Below are 20,101 nucleotides of genomic sequence, written 5' to 3'. Positions count from 1 at the left end.
TGTGTGTGTGTGTGTGTGTGTGTGTGTGTGTGTGTGTGTGTGTGTGTGTAAGTGTTTTCAATGAAGTCAGCAGAGGAGACTGACCCTAGTATATGTCTATGTTAACTCCATCTTTATAAAACTAAAATCTCTCAGCAGCTAACAGTACCCCCTCCATCCCTAGTATTGCAGAAGTAGCACTAAAAGTTGGGTCAAAGCCCTGGGTGTAAGTCCACCTGCACTCATAACCTCAGGCACATCACTCACCAGCACTGGCTTCTGATCCCCTATTTGTATACTGAGGTGGCTGATGGATTCGCTTATCGCTAAGATGCTCCACATTCCCAGGTCTCTGAAAGTTTCACCCTTAATGATGTGTTAACTCCCTGGTTTATCAAACATTTTAAACAGTCTCTTCCTCTTAACCTCCTAAGAAGCCCTTCTCCTTGCTCCGAGCTCATAAATGCCCACGTCTCGGCAGTGCATAGACACTGGTCTAATTACAATCCTATTTTTTTTCACACAAGAAGTATTCCTATGTTTTACCAGCTAGATTTTGTCCCCTAACTCATCTCAATACTGTTTTCGTTGGAGTCCTGTTCCTTCCCACTATCCTCACTAGTACAAAAAGCAAACGGCTCACCATATGTATACACAGTTTGTAAGAGTTTGAGCAGTTTCTAAAAGAACAAAAATTCCTCTCTGCAATTTTTTACTTCTGCAAGGCGAAACCCAGAAGCTCCGAGATGTTAAGGCCACTATTCATTATTCACCCAGTCGTGTGGAGACCTGCCTTTTAGCATCTGCGCGGCTCCAGCAGGACCAGGCAGGCTCGCCCTCCCATCAACACAGTCACGGTTCTGCTCACTGAATTGTAAACTTGCGCGGAAGAAGCAAAAACAGGACCTTCAGTGTCGAGACACACAAATGTTAACACTTGACAGATTTTTGTGGTACTAACGAGGTCCTGCTAAAACATGAACTGTCCTTTAAGTAAAGACCATATTACACGGCATATCTGACTTGATTTCTCATCATCTGGAGAAAATGTTACCAAAATCAGTGTCTGGCCAGACTCATCACCCTGATGTAGACGAGGGACATGACTCAGAATTACTTGTGAAGGTTGATGGGGACAGAATTTAGATCTGTGATCTCTATTCTTGCTCTGATTATTATGTTATGCTACTTTTTAGGTTAGTTTTCTAAGAGTGAAATCAGAAAAGACTGATTTTTGTGGTTTTTAGGGTCCTACTGAAACCTCATTCATCACCTCTTTTCTGAGTAGCTAATAGGTACAAGCTCCTTCAGGGGAATCCACCTACAAAGATAAAAGGACCTGAACCCTTGACGTCAAGGCCTGCCCTCAGATATGCTGGGGAAACAGAGTCACACACGAGTAACTAAGATACAAGGCAGAAGATGGTGCATTTCAATAGGGAGGAATAGATCAAGTCAGAGGGCAGAGGTTGCTTCCAACAAAAACACCCAGAGGAGCTTTCTTCGAATCAGAGGCATCTGAGACAAGCCTTGATGAGGGTCTGGAGAGTGGGGACGGGGAGGAAAGGGCATTTAGCTGGAGGTCCATGTGAGCCCAAAAAGAAATGGAAACAGACGGGGCCCCTGTAGGGTGTTTTGTCTGAAGCAAAGGCAGTGAGGGGGTGACAGAGGGAGATGAGGTGAGAAAAATGGGCTGAGGCCTGAAAGCCAGTCTCAGGCGATGGAAGTCACTGAAGGGCTCTCACCAGAAGCAGGGCATCCTCGCAGCTGTAGAGGTTCAGAGTGGGAACACGCGCCCAGGGAGAGTGGGGCGGCCAGGCGATTTGATAGAGGGCGGGGGAAGCATGACTGACTCAAAGCAAGAATTATGAGGTCCCCAAACCACTCCTCTGGGAGAGGAAGGGATAAAGCTAGAGCCACGGCGGGGATACAGCCAGGACGTGGGCAAGTGAGCGGAGGTGAGATGAAGAGCGAGTTTGGAAGATGAGATGGATGAGACAAGATCTCGGCAGGAGCTGAAGATGTCTCTGGTCCTTGGGAGAGGCCGGGGCAGGGGACAGAGACACGGATGCTGACATGGTCACAGGAGGAGAGAGAGGCCGTGGAGGGCATGCAGTGAGGTCACAACCTCAAGGAGCACCCAACGGCCTACATTTCGGTGGTGAGGGAGGGAATGAGAAAGGAAAGCAGAGGAGGGAGGTCAGAGAGGAGAGAAAAGGTCAGGGCTCCAAGGGCTATGTGAAGATACGGTTTGGTGAGGAGAAGAGTGGTTTGTGAAAGCAGCTCTAGCAGAGTGGTGGAAGCCAATGCACAGCTTCTAGCTGCCTCATTTTCTCCTGTCTTTGAAGCCTCAGCTTAGACATCACCCGCTCTGGGAAGCTTCTCCAAAGTCTCCGTCTGAGTGATGGGCCCTCCTGGGTGCTCCCACAGCATCCTGGACCTGCCACTCCCCAGGGTGCTCGTTACACTGGGTGGGGAGGTTTGCAGTATCTCTTCTGCACTAGACTCTACATTATGAGGCAAAGGGTCTTGTCCATGCTGTCCCGTAGTGATTAACACGCGTCTGAGACAGATAACACAGAAGATCTGCGGGAAGGGAAGTGAGTGGGAGGGAGGGAGGAAAGAAGGCTTAAATACAGCCCAGGCTCTGAGTTCTCCAGCCCAGAGGATGCTGCTCTTCAAGCTGCTGTCCTTACCCCTCCCCCATTCCCTTCCACCCTGCTCTCTGGCCTCATCTCCTTGGTCACCAGTTGCGTGCCTCCACCCCCAATCCATCCTTCTCACCTGGTTCCTGTCACTTAGTCACTGTCAACCATCTCAGTATTATGTTTAAAAACACCCTACATGTGTCCGTCAGCTGTGGGCCTTGCCAGTCCTTAGCTCTGCATGAGTCTACTCCACCAGTCTTGCTCTAAATGCTGAGTATTGCTGGGGAAAAAGAAATGACAAGCCTCACACATTCATGAGCTCACAAATCTGATCTCAGCTGGGTCCCAGCTGCTTTTTGGTCATTCTTGGTTTCCCTTCAAATCGTCCTCGTCAAGGCCCTATTGGGTCCTGTTCCAAAGCTTTTCTGTTCAGAGATTTCTGTTCAGAGGACTCGTTTTAATTCTCAGTGAAGTTCAAGTGCAATCTGTTGGGTTTTTGGAAACAACCTAAATGTCCATCAGTAGATGAATGGATTAACAAAATGTGGAATACTATTCACCCTTAAAAGGGAAGGAAATTCTGACACATGCTACAATAAGAATGAACCTTTAGGACATTGTGCTAAGTGAAATAAACCAGTCACAGACATATAAATACTATATGATTCCATTTATATGAGTTACCTAGAGGAGTCAAATTCAGAGACAGGACGTAAAATAATGATTACCAGGGAGTGGGGCAAGGGAGAATGGGGGGTTAGTGTTTAATGGGGATAGAATTTCAGTTTGGGAAGATGACAAAGTTCTGCAGATGGATGGTGGTGAAGGCTGCACGACAATGTGAATGTACCTAATGCCTCTGAACTCTATACCTAAAAATGGTCAAGATGGCAAATACTGCATGTGTATCTTACCACAGGGGTCCCCAACCCCCAGGCCGCGGACCGGTACTGGTCTGCGGACTGTTAGGAATCGGTCCCTGGTGCCAAAAAGGTTGGGGACCACTGTTTTACCACATACAAACTTTTAAAAATCTCCTTAGGAAATCTGAAGGTAACCACGAAGTTGAACGCCAATGGTTTATGTATCCAAGCAGGCTAAAGAAAACCCCCATTTTGTAAAACCTTTCCATTGTGAATACGAGGGAGTTACCTTATATTTGGGCAAATTTGTTAACCTCTGCTGAGAATTCTTTGAGTAGAAAGTTGGCTAGGTGACACTAATTTTGCACTTTGGTGAGTTTATAACCTGGTCGTCGGGTCCCATTTCTGCTTAGGGAGCTGCAGGAACCAGGTGCTGAACAAGAGTCCCCCGTGGAGACTTATACGTGGTGTTTTCACACCAGGCTCCGAGCAGTAGCAACCCCAGGGCCAAGAAGACACTCGGGGAAAATCTCTCAACTCAGAGATGAACGTACCCCGTGTGCCGTCCACACAGGGGGATGGACTGATGGGCCGAACATGCTGACAGACTGATGGGGAGGGTACTAACCAGCACCAGAATGATGGGGCCAGGTACTGGGTTTCTGGGAAACGTGCTCTTCTGGACTGTTCAGTTCATCTTTAAATGTCTATGCTTAGGGACTTCCCTGGTGGTGCAGCAGTTAAGAATCCGCCTGCCAATGCAGGGGACACAGGTTTGATCCCTGGTCCAGGAAGATCCCACATGCTGCGGAGCAACTAAGCCCGTGCGCCACAACTACTGAGCCTGTGCTCTAGAGCCCGTGAGCCACAACTACAGAGCCAGTGCACCACAACTACTGAAGCCCATGCGCCTAGAGCCTGTGCTCCGCAACAAGAGAAGCCACCACAATGAGAAGCCCGCGCACCGCAACAAAAAGTAGCCCCCGCTCGTCGCATACTAGAGAAAGCCCGTGCACAGCAACGAAGACCCAACGCAGCCAAAAATAAAATAAATAAATTTATTTTAAAAATGTCTATGCTTAGCTAACTAATAAAGAGCCCCATCTTTATAATTTTGCAAACTAAGGGGAGGATAACTGAGTGGGAAAGCACTCAACAGGTTGGTTAATCTGATTGTAGCCTAAATCTAGGTTGGAAACCACCATGAAGACCAAAGTTATCACTGCCCACCTGGTGGCAGCAACCTACACGACAGACAAAGAGCCTGAGAAGAAAGGCCTCCCTTGCAAATGACTTAACACCGAATTACTTAACTAGCTGCTTTGGGAGAACAACCAATGCTAAAGCTTAATGTCTCCCCTTTATGAAAATATTTTAGTAAATGGTTTTCAAAATAAGATTTTAAATGCCTGAGCGTGCCAGAGTAACAGGGCTTATGTAGCATGGATTTAGACTGTTCTAAGTCTTCTCCCATCACTCAGCCAGTGCAACTCAAGCACCTTTCAATGCTATGAATTCCCAAGACAGACCCAACATCCATGTAACTCTTCTGAATGTGTTTACTGATTATCCACTTCTAAACATCAGGACTAGACTATGTCTCCTGTTGGGTTTTTCTAAGCAATTTATACTCAACATTTTTTTTGTTTGTTTTTTGGCTGCTTCATTGCTGCACGTGGGCTTTCTTTTAGTTGCGGCGAGCATGGGTTACTCTTCGTTGCAGTGCGCAGGCTTCTCATTGTGGTGGCTGTTCTTGTTGCGGAGCACGGGCTCTAGGCACGTGGGCTTCAGTAGTTGTGGATCACGGGCTCTAGAGTGCAGGCTCAGTAGTTGTGGCGCATGGGCTCAGCTGCTCCATGGCATGTGGGAACTTCCCAGACGAGGGCTCGAACCCATGTCCCCCGCATTGGCAGATGGATTCTTAACCACCGTGCCTCCAGGGAAGCCCTATACTCAATTCTTTTCCTGCAAATTCATTACTATTGCAGTAACTGTTTACTTTCATTTTTATTTTTTACTGAAGTATAATATACATATAGAAAACTGGACATATCTATTTATTTGAAAGTATACAGGCATAGCCTGGAGATACTACAGGTTTATTTCCAGACCACCACAATAAAGCGAATATCTCAATCAGGCAAGTCACACGAATTTTTTGGTTTCCCAGTGCATATAAAAGTTATGCCTACACCACCCTGTAGTATTAAGTGTACAACTGCATTCTGTCTAAAAAACCATCTACATACCTTAATTTAAAAATACTTTACTGCTAAAAAATGCTAACCATCATCTGAGACTTCAGCGAGTCATAATCTTTTTGCAGGAGTAACGTCAAAGATCACTGCTCCCAGATCACCATCACACATGATAATAATGAAAAAGTCTGAAATATTGCAAGAATTACAAAATGTGACTCAGAGACACGAAGTGAGCAAATGTGGTTGGAATAAGGACGCTAATAGACTTACTGGAGTCAGGGCTGCCCCAATTTGTAAAAGACACAATATCTGTGAAGCGCAATAAAGCCAAGAGCAATAAAACAAGGTCTGCCTGTATTCCAGCAACTGGCTTTTAGAAATGCGTGTCAGTCAGGATACATTCATCAAGCACCTATTCAGTGTTGGCAACAATGCAGACCCCTGATACTGCAAGGTTACGATCCAGTAATGGGACAAAAACATGCACATAAACACTGTTACCACAAGGAATAACGTGTGAAAAAGGCACAGACTGAGTGCCAAGGGAGCACAAAGGTGGGCAGGAACTCGAGTGAGACCTCAGAAACAGGGCAAGTTTCACTGAGGATGAAAGAACTAAATCTGGAAGAATAGGAATTTGAAATGAACGTTATGGTGCTTTGCTAGGATGAGAGCAAACCTGTGGGTTTGTGTACATTTAGTTCTTTCTTCTCTTCAGAGAGATTTCTATCCAATTAAAAGGGAGACCTGCTACTTCTGGAGTTGAAGTGAAGGTCAAAGACTGCAGTGGCTGTTCCTGTGAATTCAAGGCGGGGACGCTGAGGTGTAATTTCATACCTTGGCTATGGTTTCAAAGATGAAAGAAGGAGGGGGCTTCCCTGGTGGCGCAGTGGTTGAGCATCTGCCTGCTGATGCAGGGGACACGGGTTTGTGCCCCGGTCTGGGAGGATCCCACATGCCGCAGAGCGGCTGGGCCCGTGAGCCATGGCCACTGAGCCTGCGCGTCCGGAGCCTGTGCTCCGCAACGGGAGAGGCCACAACAGTGAGAGGCCCGCGTACCGCAAAAAAAAAAAAAGATGAAAGAAGGAGGGGTTTTCCCTTTGGGGGTGAAGTATAGTTGGTTATTGTTCAGAAATATCACAAAGTATTTTACAGGAGATTATGGCCTATGTTTCTGCCTATGTTTCTGTCATTCACAAATCCTGGGCCGGAGGATACAAGCGACGCTGGAGCACAGACCAATCGAAAGTTCGAGATGAGGAAGTGCATTCGTGAACTCTTCAGTCTCTGATTTTCCTGTGCTACATAATTGTGTGCTAGCTGAAGAAAGACCACCTGGCTTCAAGGGCCAAAATATGAAAAGTTTACTGAGCCAAAATACCACCTAAATGTCTGGATGATTTAGTCCATCACTTTTCTTTTCTTTTTCTTTTGCGGTACGCGGCCCTCTCACTATTGTGGCCTCTCCCGTTGCGGAGCACAGGCTCCGGACGCGCAGGCTCAGCGGCCATGGCTCACGGGCCCAGCCGCTCCGCGGCATGTGGGATCTTCCGGGACCGGGGCACGAACCCCTGTCCCCTGCATCGGCAGGTGGACTCTCAACCACTGCGCCACCAGGGAAGCCCCATCACTTTTCTTTGAAGAAAACACCAAACACACACACAAAATAACAAGTACTCAAAATCATACTGTTTTTCAAAAAAGCAGCAAGAGATACAAAAATCTTTTTCTCCTAATCTCTTATCCCAGCTCCCTCCCCAGAGGTTACAACCTGGGGCTCATGCTTCCTCGGTCCTTACTGACAGCCACGCTCGCAACCTATATAGAGATGTTGTTTAGCCCCAAACCATACTAGTCTACAACTCGGTTTATTTGTTTAACAATATATGCTGAGTATCTTTTAAGGTCAGTGGTCTCTCCTCTTTTCAATGGCTTAATAGTATTACACATGTCAAAGTACCAAAATTCATTCAACCACTTCCTACCTATGTGCATGTAAGATACCCACAACTCTCCTCTGTTTCAAACACACTCTGCTGTGATGTCTGTGAGATCAAGTCCTTATAGCGGGACCACTGGATCAATGGGTAATAGATGGCTGCCAAATAATTTCCTGAAAGTCGTTATCAATTTATACTCTCAAACGTGTATAAGGGCAGCTACACCCTGAAACCCACACCAACAGGAACTTTTAAGTGAAATTCTAGCCCACTTGTGAAATTCAAAGGCATTACAGTCCACAGGGCACGGAACAATAATGAGAATAAAAGCCGTTAGGTCAATTAGAGCAGATAAAGTAAAGGACCCGTGCAATTTAATGATTAATAAACAAACTTCTCTTTATGCTGCTCTCAGGGAAATAACTACTAAGTGCTAGGAAGCAGGCATTTTTGCCCTTTAGCTTGTACCTGTCTTACCACATTTTCTTTTGACTCGGTCCCAAAGTAGAAACAAGTCAAAGACACAGGCATGAATAGACTCTAACAAATTAGAGTACTATGATTTTTCTTTTAAAATTTCATTTCAGGAAAGCAATCTACAGATTCAACACAATACCTATCAAACTACCAATGGCATTTTTCACAGAACTAGAACAAAAAATTTCACAATTTGTATGGAAACACAAAAGACCCCAAATAGCCAAAGCAATCTTGAGAAAGAAAAACAGGGCTGGAGGAATCAGGCTCCCTGACTTCAGACTATACTACAAAGCTACAGTCATCAAGACAGTATGGTGCTGGCACAAAAACAGAAAGATAGATCAGTGGAACAGGATAGAAAGCCCAGAGATAAACCCACGCACATATGGTCACCTTATCTTTGATAAAGGAGGCAAGAATATACAATGGAGAAAAGACAGCCTCTTCAATAAGTGGTGCTGGGAAAACTGGACAGATACATCTAAAAGAATGAAATTAGAACACTCCCTAACACCATACACAAAAATAAACTCAAAATGGATTAAAGACCTAAATGTAAGGCCAGAAACTATCAAACTCTTAGAGGAAAACATAGGCAGAACACTCTATGATATAAATCACAGCAAGATCCTTTTTGACCCACCTCCTAGAGAAATGGAAATAAAAACAAAAATAAACAAATGGGACCTAATGAAACTTAAAAACTTTTGCACAGCAAAGGAAACCATAAACAAGATGAAAAGACAACCCTCAGAATGGGAGAAAATATTTGCAAACGGATCAACAGACAAAGGATTAATCTCCAAAATATACAAGCAGCTCATGCAGTTCAGTATCAAAAACTCAAACAGGACTTCCCTGGTGGCGCAGTGGTTAAGAATCCACCTGCCAATGCAGGACACAAGGGTTTGAGCCCTGGTCCGGGAAGATCCCACATGCCACAGAGCAACTAAGCTGTGCGCCACAACTACTGAAGCCTGCACACCCCAGAGCCCTGCTCCACAAGAGAAGCCACAACATTGAGAAGCCCATGCACCACAACGAAGAGTAGCCCCTGCTCGCTGCAACTAGAGAAAGCCCTGTGCAGCAATGAAGACCCAACACAGACAAAAATTAATTAATTAATTAACTGAAAAAAAAAAACAAACAACCCAATCTGAAAATGGGCAGAAGACTTAAATAGACAGTTCTCCAAAGAAGCTATACAGATTGCCAACAAATACATGAAAGGATGCTCAGCATCACTAATCATTACAGAAATGCAAATTAGAGCTACAATGAGGTATCACCTCACACCAGTTAGAATGGGCATCATCAGAAAATCTAGAAACAATAAATGCTGGTGAGAGTGTGGAGAAAAGGGAACCCTCTGGCACTGTTGGTGGGAATGTAAATTGATACAGCCACTATGGAGAACAGTATGGAGGTTCCTTAAAAAACTAAAAATAGAACTATCATAGGACCCAGCAATCCCACTACTGGGCATAAACCCTGAGAAAACCATAATTCAAAAAGACTCATGGGGCTTCCCTGGTGGCGCAGTGGTTGAGAGTCCGCGTGCCGATGCAGGGGACATGGGTTCGTGCCCGGTCCGGGAAGATCCCACATGCCACGGAGAAGCTGGGCCCGTGAGCCATGGCCACTAAGCCTGTGCGTCCGGAGCCTGTGCTCCGCAGCGGGGGAGGCCACAACAGTGAGAGGCCCGCGTACCGCAAAAAACAAAACAAAACAAAAACTCATGTACCATAATGTTCATTGCAGCACTATTTACAATTGCCAGAACACGGAAGCAACCTGAGTGTCCATCGACAGATGAAGGGATAAAGAAGATGTGGCACATATATACAATGGAATATTACTCAGCCATAAAAAGAAACAAAATTGAGTTATTTGTAGTGATGTGGATGGACCCAGAGTCTGTCATACAGAGTGAAGTAAGTCAAAGAGAAAAACAAATACCATATGCTAACACACATATGTGGAATGGAAAAAAAGAAAATAAAAAGGTTCTGAAGAACCTAGGGACAGGACAGGAATAAAGACACAGACGTAGAGAATGGACTTGAGGACACCGGGAGGGGGAAGGGTAAGCTGGGACGAAGTGACAGAGTGGCATGGACATATATACACTACCAAATGTAAAATAGATAGCTAGTGGGAAGCAGCCGCATAGCACAGGGAAATCAGCTTAGTGCTTTGCAACCACCTAGAGGGGTGGGATAGGGAGGGTGGGAGGGAGATGCAAGAGGGAGGGGATATGGGGATATATGTATATGTATAACTGATTCACTTTGTTATAAAGCAGAAACTAACACACCATTGTAAAGCAATTATACTCCAATAAAGATGTTAAAAAGAAAAAATAAATAAAATTTCATTTCTGGGAAGTTCATTATAGAAAAAAGGGACTCAAGGTCCTGAAATGATGACTGTGGTTGGGTGGCATGAATTTGTAGTGGGAAGAGCAGTTTGCGTTTCATCGTTTTCTCCAGGAATCAAAAACAGAGAAAGAAGGAGGTCCTAGTCCACCTAACCTAGGGCTGGGCAAGGCAGGGTCCACCCAGAATCAGCAAGAGCATCACCAAAATGCCTGATGAAACCTATGGGCAGAGGGAGTGAGGGGGAGGAAGAAAGAAAACAGACCGGGTTAGGCCTCCGATGTGGGAGGGACTGTCCCCAGGGATAAGATGTGACGGTTCCATGTACGGCAGAGCACAGTGAGAAGACAGGCAGGTCACTGGAAGATACAGCCCGGAATAAATAAATGTAGGCTAGAAAAAGTAAGGTGACACAACGTGAGGCAGTTAAACACCAAATGGGAGATAGAATCAGATCATTATCTGTTTTAGGCAAACTTGTCTAAGGTATTCAAAGGCAGAAAGAAAAGATCCACAGCTCTTAAAGACCCTAGTCAAGCTCACCTGGTATTATTCACGTAGTTTTCACTTTCTAATGGTTAGTGCATCTATTCATTGATTCTAACGTAGCACCTTCCATCACCGTGTTAGAGGAGAGATAGTCAACTCTGTAGACAGACGGGAAGGTAGATAAATGAAGCACAAAGGGAGCAGGGAGACAAAGGAGCACAAGGCAAGAGAGATTAGAGACTGAAATTCATAGAGTCGAACAGGTGATTCCCATTCTAGCAAAACCAACCCCTTGAAATTCCTTCTCCCTCCTCTAAATGCCCAGACAGCTCTATCTCAAGAACCAACCTTCTGACAGCCTGTTTAAAGAAAGTGCAGCCTGTTTGGACTGGGAGATGGTGACTGCAAGGCTAAAGGGAGTCCCTCTCACCAGAGTTAAAAATGCCAAGTGTAAGGAAATTCCCTGGCTGTCCTAATGCACTTCCATTGCAGGGGGCCCGGGTTCGATCCCTGGTCAGGGCGCTAAGACCCTGCAAGCTGCATGGCACAGCCAAAAAATAAATTAAATAAAATAAGGGAACTTAATAAAATCCAGATCAATAATGTAAAATTCACAACGTTTGCCATGCAATAAAAAATTAATAAACATACAAAGAAGGAGGAAAATCTGATTAATAACTAGGAGAAAATATGTCAATAAAAAAAAAAAAACTTTAAAAATACCAAGTGCAGGTTCTGGGCAAAGTTCTCTAGTTTTATCTGGTTCCCCATCTCTAAACTTCACATCAGGAGCGAAGTAAGGAATGACCAAGTATTTCCTAAAAGCAGAACAATCTGATTTTCCCCTAGAGAACAAATGAAAGGACTCGCCAGCCTATCAAACAGATCTTGTTGGAGCTTGAAAGGATTGCTGCATATCCAGAAGGGCGGGTAGGGGCCTGCTGGGCTGACTCAGAAGATACCATCTACGGCAAGTGCTGGTGGGGTCCATTCCCTGTTATTAAAACACACGTACCTGCTTCGGGTTTGCAGATGGTCTCTGCCAAGGCAGTGAGGCTGTTGGACGGGATTTTGCCACCCACCTCTCAGTCCACTTTAAAGACAAGAGCAACCCCTCCATTTACCAATTTTGTTCCAGGAGTGTTTATCCTAGGGCTAGTCTGCCAGACTGACAGCACTGAGAACTGTGGAAAAGCCTGTCTCCCTAGATTTAGGCCAGGCAAGAGGCCCAGCAGCCACTGGTAACACCAAGTGCTACCGATTCAGAAATGCTAGGCATGAGGGGGTGGATGGGGGTGGAGGGATGATGGACAAGGCCCCAGGTCCCAACTCAGCCTCTCAACCACTGGCTCAGGTCCCCTCTGTGAAACAACATGATTTCTATGGTCCCCTTCAGCTCTAAAGATGCCAAGTTGTCAATTTGAGCATCTGGGCCCAAACCCACTTTCTAAATGGTCAGGATTAGCAATGCCAAGCCTCCCCACTGATTTAGTACCAGGAGGCACCAAGCTCAGGAGATAAGGTATAGTATAGACAGGGCTCCGGCCTCTGTCAGAACAGAGGGTGTGCGGGAGAGCTAGGAGGAAGGTGAGAGCCCAGGGGGTATGTGAAGGGCCAAGGCTAGAGGGGAGAGTCCCGCCTGAGATACAAAATATGTGTCCTTGGAAATAAAAGACTTCTGTTTCTTTGGTGAATAAATAAGATACAAAATTAATCTCTTGGGCCGCTACTTTAGCATCAGTTGTTAAAGCCACTTTTCTGTCTTGGCTATCATATTATACTTTGTATAATACTATCAACGGACCAGCATGCTTGGAGTTTCTGTGGTTTAAAACTGGATGTATGTCCCCTGCCCGCCATTTACGCTGGGTAATATAATGTGGAACTTTAAAAGGCTTGTTTAATTTCGAAGACATCAATTAGCTGTTGATAGGCTTTCGATAGATAAGACAACATGTTTTTTAAAATTTGGTCGTATTTATGACTAGGAATTAACTTTGAGTCCTTACAGCTTGCTTAGTGGAAGAACAAACTGTCAGTGTGGCCTATTAGGTCTAGCCTGGAAATGGAGATGTAAATGTAGTCTAAGGAAATATACAGCCTTATATGGTGGGGACGGACACTTGGACATCCACCATAGCAGTACTGAGGACAGTAAAACAGTTGAAACAATCTCAAAGTCCCATAACTGGGAAACTCAAGTAACTCTATGACATAGAATATAACAGGATAGGGGATGGGATGTTTTCCCACTGTCTTAAGAGTTTTAATTGGGGCCCCAAGCTCAGGACAATGGTATACATACACCCCACGGAGAGGTCCCAGGTAAACCCCAAAGGACCAGCTGAGAAGGGCCAAGAATAGTGGTATGAGCCCCACCCTCAGCTTATAGAAGAAGAAGAGATTTCTCTGAAGGACTCAGTGGAAGAAGTGAGAGTGGGGGCTGCTTTCCTTCCTCTGCTCATAAGGAGGAAGGGGCAGCCCTCAGCTCCACCCCCCAAGCCAAGTGAAGGAGGCCTCAAGGTCACCTCTTGTTGGGGGTGCATGCCGGAAGGGGAGACGGCCTGTCACTCCTTAGCCTGATGCTTGTTGATATGTAGATACCCATAGCGCCAAACCCTCTGCCACTGGGAGACACTACCCTGTGTGTATGAGGAGAGAGAAGCCAGCTGGAGCTTTCCTGACGGTCGGACAGTGGGGTGAGCTTGCCACTGCCGAGTGGACTAGAGCCATCGCCATCTTGAAAGGACCCTGTCCAAGGTAAGAGGTGCAGGATGTAGGCGTGGGAGAGAAGGAACTGGGGCTAGCTGTTGGGGGCAGCTGTGAACATTCAGCTGGGAATGCTTTGCCTGTATCAGGTAATTGCAGTGTTGAATTCCCACCTGCTGGGGAAGGGGAGGAGAACCAAGGTCACCTGCCCCTCTTTCGGGCCTCAACATTTCAGATCAGGCCTGAGTTGGAGGTGAAGAGAAAGGCTTTGAACTTGGATGAGAGATTTAACTACTGTATGGAGTTCATTTCATTTAAGAGCTTAAAAAAAAGATGAACTCACTTTTTCCCCACTGCCCAGATAAGCTACTTTCTTATTTTTCGACAGTGGCCCCCCCTATGCACCTGGCCACCAGCTGGAACTCTCTGAAGCAGATCTCCAACCCTCCCTTCTCTTCGTTCCAAGTCCTGTCAGACACTGAATCCCTGACATCTCTCCCTCAAAATGTGTTGCTATGTCTTGGTTCTTCTTTTTCTTTTTTTTTCCAAGCATTTTTAGGGGTTGAATGGTGTCCCTCCAAAGATGCACACTGGAGTCCAAACCCCCAGTACCTCAGAGTGAGACTGTATTTGGAGAGAGGCTCTTTACAAAGGTGATCAAGTTAAATGAGGCCACGAGGGTGGGCGCTAAACCAATATGACTGGAGTCCTTAGAAAAAGGGGAAATTTGCACAGAGACAGGCACATGCAGAGGGAAGATGATGTGAAGAGACACAGGGAGCAGACAGCCGTCTACACACCCAGGAGAGTAACATGGCACAGATCTTTCCGTCACGGCCCTCGAGAGGAACCAACCCTGCCCACACCTTGACTTCAGACTCACAGGCTCCACGCTGTGAAACAATGCATTTCTGTTGCTTACGGCACCCTCTGCGTGGTGCTTTGTTACAGCAGTCACAGCGAGTGAACACTAACCCCTTGGAATTACAATCCCCGCTCTTCATTCTTCCTTCCACGGCTGCACTGGGGCCCCTGGGATGAGCTTCCTATAACAGCCACTTGGGGTCTCCTGGCCTCAGTCTTTCTTCCTACCCATGCCCTTGACGAGCCACTACAAGGATAACCTTTCTAAGACTCTCTTTTTATCCCATCATTTCCCAGGGCCTGGAAGATGAAGCCTGTACTTCCAACGTGGCCCTCAAGATTCCTCTAGAGCAGCACCTCCCTCGGAGGCAGTTAGAGAAAACGCTGACTGTCGGGGGACAGGTATGCTGGGGTGGGAGAAACAAGCCTTTCTCTGATCAAAGAAGCTTGCTTACCTGTTGAATGACCTCAGTAAATGTCTTCTCTCTGTCTTTTCCCTCTGTTTCTGTGCTGAGACTCTCTGAGAACCTAAGGGAGAATCTCTTAGCTTAAACATTCCAACTCAGCTTTCCTTGCCAGAGATTTAAAAACGCCCAATTTCACTGAAAGCTCTAAGTGTGTATCACTGTTCCCCCAGCACCTAGGAGAGTAGTGGTGAGACATTCTTGGACTCAAATACTGGATGGATGGATGGATGGATGGATGGGTCATCATCTATCCACTTGCAATCTATTTCCAATTTATCAAACACTGTCATACCACCACCTAGTTCACGAAGGCCTATGGCCTCCCTGCTGTATGAACAGAACAAACTCTTTAGTCCCCTAATATCTTGGCTGGATTTCTTTTTATTTATTTAAAATTTTATTTTATATTGGAGTATAGTTGATTAACAGTGTTGTGTTAGTTTCAGGTGTACAGCAAAGTGATTCAGTTATACATATATATGTACCTATTCTTTTTCAAATTCTTTTCCCATTTAGGTTATTACAGAATACTGAGCAGAGTACCCTGCACTATACAGTAGGTCCTTGTTGATTATCTATTTTAAATATAGTAGTGTGTATAGTCAATCCCACTTCGATGGATTTCTTCCCTTCCTGCCCCATCCAAATGTCATCATTCAAGGCACAGTTCAAATTTGACATCAACTAACTCAACTTCTTGCCTTTACATCTAAAAAAGAAGTTTCTATCTTTCCCCTTCTTCTAGTCTTGCCTCTGAAAAAGAGTTGAGGTTCTTACTTTTAAAATGCTAACTCATCTCTCTGTACCTTTGATAACTTTATTTATCTAACATAGAGGCACATATATCTCACCTTCCAGATTACAAATTTCTTGAGGGAAATCAATGTGCTGTGTCTTCTCCACAAGATATTGCTAAGGATGTTATCAATAAACAGTTGCTAAGAAAATTAATCCTCTCTACCTTCCACAGGGAAAACAAATCCCATTAATTATTCCACTTCTCTTTCTTCTCCCTCTTAATTTTTAATCTCTCCACTCCTGGTGATAACTTATCCTTTAAAATCTGTTGTTTCCCAACCTTAAAAAAAGCAGCTTTTCCTGTATCTTCCAACACCTTCAAATAAAAGTTTACTATTTTTTCCTTGCTACCTTAATGAATTTGACAGAACTACATAAACTTTCTTATCACCCACTCACTCCTTCAGCCTTTTGCAATTATGTTTTTGTCCCTATGATGGAGTTCCTTCCTGAAAGGTCCCAATAACGTCTGAAAGGACAAATCCAAAGATGTCTTTGTAGGCCTCGCCCTTGACCACAGGATGATGTTGACGGCCCTTTCCTTGGCACGTGAAGCAATGCCCAATCCTGGCCTTTTTCTCTCTTTACTCAACATGTATTTATTGAGACTTTACTATGTGCTAGGGATGGAGGATACACTTACAAGCCAAAAAACACAGCAGTCCCTGCCCTCGTGGGGAGAGACAATGACGCCATCAGCAAACATGTAACTGTAAACTGGGAAAGTGCTGCAAAGGAAAGTACAGATGCCTCGACCACTGACAGTGTTCTTCTCTGGCCACTCCTCTGTCTGCCTCTGAGCTCCTTTTCTTCCTCTGGCCTCCAGATTGTTCTTCAAGGCTCCATCCTGGGCTCTCCTCTCTGCTTTTGCATAAGGACTCTCTCATCGACAGTCCCATCCTCCCCTTGGGCTTCAAGTGTAACCTCCTGATGCAGGAATCCTAAATCAACCCCCAATGCAGCCCTTCCTATCACACATCTCACATACCCCAAACTCTATAGACCATTATCTCCTTTTTCCACAGCCCACAAACAAACAACTCTCAATCCTAAAAACACACAAATCTTATCGTCCTCCTGAATTCTCTACTGATATTGTTAGTAGCATCCCTCTCCCAATCACAGGCCTAAGACCTGGTCTCATCTTCTCTCCAGTCTCCCAGGGTCCCAGATACAGTCATGGGACCATCCCTTAAAACCACCAATACCTTCCATCTGCCTCTCTCTGGCATTCAAGGCTCTGGGACCCCAGATCCAACAGATCTTCCAGCCTCACTGCCTACAATCTCCCAATACTTCAGCTCCAGGCAAAGTATTTGTCCCTGACTCTTCTCAGAGCCTTTGCTTACAGCATTCCTTCTACCAGGAGCGCTCTCACCCTGCCCTCAGACACACATCCTTGAATCTATTTCTGTTATCAATAAATATCAGAGGTGACAGTATCATGCAGCCATTCAGACGGATGGTAAGGCCATGTAGCAAACTGGATGAAATGTTTGTGAGATAATATTATACAACAAAAGCAAGATATAAAATTGTCTGCAAACAGTTTCTATAATTATCCTTATAAAAAAATGTATAAGGGAATACATCAAAATGACAAAAATAGAGTATTAGAGTGGTGCGATTTTGGATGAATTTTTTTGTTTTTCTAGATTCTAAATTCCATTTAGTGTGGTTTTTAAAAAATATATATACTTCAAAATAGTTTTAGATTTACAGAAAATTTGAGAAGATAGTTTAGAGCATTCCTGTACACCCTATACCAGTTTCCCTTATTACCAACACCATAAATTGGTATCACACTAATAATACCATATCATACCAATAACTTAATGTGGATTTTAAACCTTAAAAAAAAATTACAGTTTGGTAAAACCAAAAAAACAGTATAAATAGAAGAAAATGTCATTTTTTTCATAACTTCTAACTCCAAATTAGCATCCTAATATTTACTGTTTTTCTTACTACCTCAGTTTCCTCTTGGCATGGATCCTTGGCTACAAACTGGAACAAATTTTGCTTTACTATAATTTGCCATACATGTGTGCCTGTAGTTAAAGTAGTTAAAATTTTATTGTTTGACAAAGGTTCTGGGAAACATTTTCTATAACATAAAGAACCGTGAGGGTGAAAGAGACCCTTCGCTCCCAATGCAGGGGGCCCGGGTTCGATCCCTGGTTAGGGAGCTGGATCCCGCATGCATGCTGCAACTAGGAATTCGCATGCCACAACTAAGGAACCCATGAGCCACAACTAAGAAGCCCACCTGCCACAACTAAGACCCAGCGCAACCAAATAAATATATAAATAAATATTTTTAAAAAAAGAACCATGAAAAAATTTTAAACAGCTGAACCATATCCACATTTAGAATCTAGAGCTGTGTACACTGCTTCTCCAGATCTGGAAGCTCTGCCTGGGGTCTGCCTCCCCCAACTCCCCCTGGTATATTTCATGTCCAAGAATACCCGGTCTCAGAACATATGCTCGACAAGTACCAGCTGTAACAAACTGTAGAAGTAGGATAGCTCTAATAGATGGGGTACTGATTTTAAATTACTAAAAGTAAAGGGTCCTTTATGAAATTTTATGACATGTCAGATTTCCATTTTGATGCCAGGACAACACAATGTTTTTCCGTGGCATCATTCAAAAAAGGTGGCTAAAATTAAGTCTTAAGTGAAGTGGATTTTAGTTTTTAAATTATAAAAATCAATGAAACGGCAAATGTTAATATTCTAAAGAATGTATTTTCAACTTGCTTTTAATGTCTGAGCTATAGAAAATGAAGCGTGGGGATGTTTTTGGTTTTTTTAAACGTTTCTCCCCTAGTGAGTTTTCTTTGTTCTAACTGCCAAGTTGGTTTCAAAGACTCTTTCTGGATATCTAGCAGTTAGAACAAATCCTATAGATTATGCGAAGAAATAACCAACTGCAGTAGGCAGGTACAGTGCTACTTTTTATAGGAATGTAAGACACCCTGTTTTAAAACAGAAATTAAATAAAAATCTCAAATAGGTTTTTCCCGCTTTCTTTAGCTGATAAATCTTTTTTATCTTTAAAGACAGTCTACTTGATAAAGCCAGAACTATAACACTGAAATCAGAAAAAATACTGAACAGTGTCCTAATGCATATTCTGTACCTAATCTTAAATGATTTTGGAAAATCACTAAAACTAAACAAACGTAACATTTTTGTATCTTCAAAGGAGTTTGTATCGTGTTGAAAAAAATGTGGGGAGCAAAACTTTATTAAATAAATTAAGGATTGCAAGAAAGGAAAAGTTTATACTTTAGGTTCACTAAAATAGCTCAAATTCAGTCAATGTCAAAGTCAACACTAGACTGTAATTCCAAGAAAAATGCTGAGTATCAGGATTAATAAATAAGAAAATAATATTCTCAGTGGGCAACTGAAGACCCCCAAATCAAAGTTAAAAGTAGCACCACTGGGCTTCCCTGGTGGCGCAGTGGTTGAGAGTCCGTCTGCCAATGCAGGGGACATGGGTTCGTGCCCCAATCTGGGAAGATCCCACATGCCGCGGAGCGGCTGGGCCCGTGAGCCATGGCCACTGAGCCTGCGCATCCGGAGCCTGTGCTCCGCAACGGGAGAGGCCACAACAGTGAGAGGCCAGCGTACCGCAAAAAAAAAAAAAAAAAAAAAAGTAGCACCACTGACGATTTTCAGGAGAACCGTGTTTATGATTAAAATTGCTTGTTTTATCAACTATTGTATAACTCTGCTTTACTACAAAAGTGATTTGATTATCCAAAAATACCACTATTAATGATTACTGACTGATGTTTTAAAAGGAAGACTAAACAAAACTTCAAATTTGTCTTGCTAAAAATTAACTTGGTATCAATATTATAAAGAGGGCAGGACCCAACCAGTCTATCTTCAGGCAAGACATCCTTTTTGAGACATTTAGTGTTCTAACTATAGTTTAACAGATGTGAGGTATTGTGCAGTTCTGCTAATGAGCTTTGAGTGAGTGAAGAGAGATGGGCTGGAAAGTACAAATAGTAACTGAAGCACACGGTGACCCAAGGAAGCTTCTGGAAGGATGTACCTCAAAAGGTGAACAATGGAATGTGACAAGCGATTCTCAACCTTTTGGTACATTTTTGTTGTATCTGAAGTTTAAAATAACACTCTTTTATAATCAGAAAACAATAGATGTATTTTGGAAAAGGACAATTAAAATAATATGTTAAAATTTGACATCTGATATCTGAACAAAGTAAAAGTTTTATAAAACATTACAAAAATGTTCTTAA

The 20,101-nt window shown here is 44.0% G+C and overlaps 1 protein-coding gene across 3 annotated transcripts in view; it reads right to left on the bottom strand.

The window, feature by feature from the left end:
* Positions 1-20,101, bottom strand: part of EDARADD (EDAR associated death domain) — a 63,870-nt gene that overhangs the window by 23,280 nt on the left and 20,489 nt on the right. The gene's annotated exons all lie outside the window — the stretch shown is intronic.

The sequence above is a fragment of the Monodon monoceros genome, unplaced genomic scaffold (genome assembly GCF_005190385.1).
Source record: "Monodon monoceros isolate NGI ecotype Baffin Bay Population unplaced genomic scaffold, NGI_Narwhal_1 Super_Scaffold_4, whole genome shotgun sequence".
NCBI classification, from domain to species: domain Eukaryota; kingdom Metazoa; phylum Chordata; class Mammalia; order Artiodactyla; family Monodontidae; genus Monodon; species Monodon monoceros.
Note: the sequence above shows the minus strand (reverse complement) of the source record. Positions and strands in the feature narration are given on the sequence as shown.